Genomic DNA, 4417 nt, shown 5'->3' with positions numbered 1-4417 from the left:
TTAATATTTCTTGGATATTCCACCTCATTAATATTTCCATATATGTCTTACTTCTGAAGTTTATTATTAATATATTCTTGTTGAGGATCTTTATCAATTGTGAAAATTCTAGTGAAGAAGGTATTCAATCCTTCGTTATAATGTAAAAATGAGGCAAGATTAACAAACTCGGATACAGCATGGCATCAGAAGCATGAACACCTACCAGCATAGTAGTGGTATACTGAGTTTTCAATACCCTCTGAGAAGATTGCATGACTCAATAATATATGTAAGAAACCACTGTAGATTAAAGCACATGTTAAAAATTGTCAGGAAGGAGACAGTTCATGGAGATCATGACAGAACTGCATTTGTAGAGGTTCAGGCAAGGAACAAATTTTCCCCATTCAGGCCCAGCTTATCTTTATGAGAGGAGCTTGCTTAATTGCTTGCTAAACACCTGCTTCACTTGTTTATTCCTGAGGGTGTAGATGAAGGGATTGAGCATCGGGGTCACCACGGTGTTGAGCAAGGCCACCACCTTGTTCCTGTCCTCCCCCTCATTTCCCTTGCCTGACCGGATGTACATGAAGATGCAGCTGCCATAGAAGAGAGACACAACAATGATGTGGGAGGAGCAGGTTGAGAAGGCTTTCTGCCTCTCCTTGGCCGAGGGGATGTGCAGGATGGTGTGGAGGATGTGGCCGTAGCAGGTGGCCGTCACAGACAGAGTGCCCAGCAAACTGAGGTTGGCCGCAATAAAACCCAGAAGCTCTATCAGACTCGTGTCTGCACATATGAGTTCCAGGAGTGGAAAGTTGTCACAAAAGAAATGGTTAATGACATTGGGGCCACAAAATGGCTGCTGAAAAGTGATGGAACTTGGAAAGACAATGAGAAGGAATCCTGCCATCCATGAACAAAGAACCAGCTCTATACAGACCCTTCTGCTCATGATGGTTGCATAACGCAAGGGGTTACATATGGCCACATACCTGTCAAAGGACATCACTGCCAGTAGGAAGAACTCTGTGGTGCCCAGGGAGAAATAGAGGAAACTTTGTAGGAAACAGCCTGGGAGAGAGATGGTCTTGTATCCAGTCAGGATGTTGGTCAGCATCTTGGGGAAGATGACCGAGGTGAACCAGATCTCCAGGACAGCAAAGTTGCGGAGGAAGTAGTACATGGGGGTGTGGAGGCGCCTGTCCACGAGGGTGATGCCCACGATGAGAAGATTCCCCAGCAGAGTGAGGAGGTAGGTCAGGAGCAGCCCCAGGAAGATGATCATCTGCAACTCACAGGCATCTGAGAGTCCCAGCAGGACAAACTCGGTGACAGTGGTGTGGTTCCTCATGGCTCCTCTGAACTCTGCTTGAGGGTGGCCAATCAGAGGTGTGCAGCATCAGGAGGAGGGATGTTCTGGTGACCCAAGGACACTTGGAACTGAAAGGAAAGAGGGATTCAGAGCTGAAGGAGTCCTTTAATTCTTTGATCTCTGAGTCCCTTTGTCTCCCTCCTCAGGCTGGTTGTCCAGATCTCATGGAGTTAGCATCAAGTCACACATACTTTGACCTAACGTAAATCAATTTTGGGGGAGTCCTTGGGAAGAGTTTTCCCATTTCTCTGTTTCTATTGGGAAACTCCGTATTAAACTCCTTTCATTCTTTTCTCATATTCATCCCACCGCTACAGGGGGTCTCTCAAGTGTATTAAGATTTATGCCACTGCAAATCCTGTACCCGATGTATCACAGACCTTGATAGAAAGCATTGGTGGGATACTTACCCTATAGCTTGTTACAGAAGGCATTTAAGTTAGAGATGGTGGTTGCACCTGAGCTCCATCATTCACCAACAAGTCTGGGACCGTTATCTACCTAACCAAAACTGTTTCCTTGGTGGGAACAGTAAGAGCACATTTGTAAAAAGTTCTCCCACAACTTAAATAAATAATGCATTTCCAATACTTAGCACAAGGCTAGCCACAGAGCAAGCACTCACATAATGTTAGGTATGTTCATTTCCTCCTTTGTGACTGAAACTCTAGTGGGACGATAATAAGAGGAAATCAGAGTAAATTGGAGAAAGGATACCGTGACTTGGGCAATATGTACTGAAACAAACTGTTTAAAAAATACAAAGATATTATCAGCTCATTATGGAAAGCTTAGGAACCATAGAAAATCCATAGGAAACGGAGCAAAAATTTCACATGTAGCCCCATAGAGACATTTTAATTCAGATTTTGATTTACTTCTATTGTATTTTTTCCATTCTTAGTGTTTAATAACAGTGTTTATTGCTTTACATACCATGCTCATAGATTATGTATTTTGTACCTCTTTCCTTCTGACATATTAGTGTCACGTTATTATAAACATTTTGTTAAGCTATTATTTGGCTGATACTTTTCAAGGGATGCATGTGCTATGAAACTGATACATAGTGTGGGAGAGAGCATATATTCGCAGATGAGGCATCACGCTTAATTTTTTGGGATAATATCCTAATAATGATAACAAAGAATCATAACAATTAACAGTGATATTCAAGATTGTTCATCAGTCAATTTCAAATTTGGAGAGTATATATCTTTGTTTTAAGTGATTGTCACTTCTCTGTTTTACATTACTTCATATTGTCCTTAGAGATCTGGATACAGAACTACACAAGCTTGTCATTGGTTGTTCTTCATAGAAATGACAGGTTGAGGCGAGCCTCTGTAGGGAGGAGGTGACTCCATCCAAGACAGGAGCAGGACCCAATGTGATCAGATTGCATCAGAAAAGTGATAACATACGACATTATAGCTATGTGACATATGTATTTTCATGGAGAAGGACTGGATGAGAACCTGGGAAAAGGAACATGATTGCCAATCAGGATGGGAGGATCGTGGGTGATTTTTTCTTTCCTCTTTTAATTATTGTAATGTTTGCTTATGAAATAATAAGTTCAAACTTATAAGAGGAACCAGCACAGTCAGCCCATTTGTATTAAGAGTTGAGCAGAACGTTTCAGGAGAGACAAAGGGGAAACCAGTGGCTGTCCATGAAAATGGTAAACAAAAGCTTTAGAGATTCTGGGACTCATGAGCTGGACCTGGGTCAGGATAGTGAGAATGATGAAAAGAATCAAAGAGGTCAGCTGGGCGGTAGCCTGCCTGTGGCACCTGTAAACACATGACAGGTTTCTGGGCAGGGTGTCCAGAGCAGTCGGATTCCCCTTCCCCTATTCCAAAAATTGCACCCATGCAGGTTACCTCACTAGCTGCCAGGTGAGGTGTTCTATTGTCTTCAAGGCAGTTGTGATGATGGAGACTCCTGGTTTTCAGAGGAAGCTCCTGGCTCTGCAATGTTGCCCAAGGACTATGTTTCTTGGGGGATCCACCAGGGATTCAAAATGAAGGAAGCTCCAGAGCTGTAACATGGTCGGAAGGTCATGGACATAGGTGGGCCCTGTCCTCCTTGTACCGCACGTGACCCAAACCTCCATGTTTTCCAACAACCAGTCTTCCTTAAGAAATGGTCCGTGACTCCTTGGTCACCAACATCCCCAGATAGCTCATCTCTGGGTGTTCCCCAGAACTTCTGGAGTCACCAGTTTTTCAGGAAGTTTCTGTTGCTTCTGCCCCATCATAGCATCTCTGCTGGACCACTTTCCTGGGGAAATGGATGTAGAAACATAAGCAATTATTCACCCATCTCTCCTAAACTAAGGCAGAGACAGACATCAATGTTGAGACTCATATGACTCATTTTCAGTTGGGTTTAAGAGGCTTCTAGGCAGAATGGTACATGCCCTTCCAGGGGCATGGTGCCCATAGAGGATTCTGGGGTAACCTATTAGTGGCAGACTCCTTGTCTCTGTGGAGCTGGCATCGGGCCTGGGCTGCCTGAGGTTCTTCTGTTTGGTCTCCATGGAACTCAGAGATATACAGGGTACACAGCTCAAACTTAGCCGGTCTAGAGTGTCTCCCTCTTCTCTTGTAGGATGGAGCTGTGCTTCCCCTGAGATTCATTACCATCCGTGGTAATAGGGACCCGAGGAGGTCCCTTACCTCTAACTTTCTTCAACTTTGAGATTGAGAGTTTCCTTTGTTCTGGCTGAGAAACTCAAAACTCCTAATGAAGTTTAATGATAACAAAGAGGTGCAATAATTAAAACACTCAACAAATATTTGTTGAGTGCTTATTGTGTGGCAAGTACTGGTCTACACACCAGCGATGTATAGGCAGAGTCTTGTGGGGACCAAAGACATTAAGCCATCACACTAATAAGTAATTGCTATTGTGACTAGTGTTCTGAAGAAGAGCTCATAAGATAGCCTGAGCTAGGCTGAAGGACAAGGGAAGTTGTTCCTGATGAAGTTCTATAAAGCTGAGACCTGTAGGATGAGTTGGCATGTGGGGGATGAAACACTTTAATTAATTAGT

At 43.6% G+C, this 4417-nt stretch overlaps 1 pseudogene; it reads right to left on the bottom strand.

Moving 5' to 3' along the window:
- Positions 1 to 330: 330 nt before the first annotated feature.
- On the bottom strand, positions 331 to 1385 carry LOC109254945 (olfactory receptor 49-like; annotated as a pseudogene).
- Between the last annotated feature and the right edge of the window lie 3032 nt (positions 1386 to 4417).

The sequence above is a fragment of the Panthera pardus genome, unplaced genomic scaffold, assembly GCF_024362965.1.
Source record: "Panthera pardus isolate Hobbes unplaced genomic scaffold, ASM2436296v1 HiC_scaffold_24, whole genome shotgun sequence".
Classification (NCBI taxonomy): domain Eukaryota; kingdom Metazoa; phylum Chordata; class Mammalia; order Carnivora; family Felidae; genus Panthera; species Panthera pardus.
The sequence above is the reverse complement of the archived record's forward strand: the minus strand, read 5'-3'. Positions and strand labels throughout refer to the sequence as shown.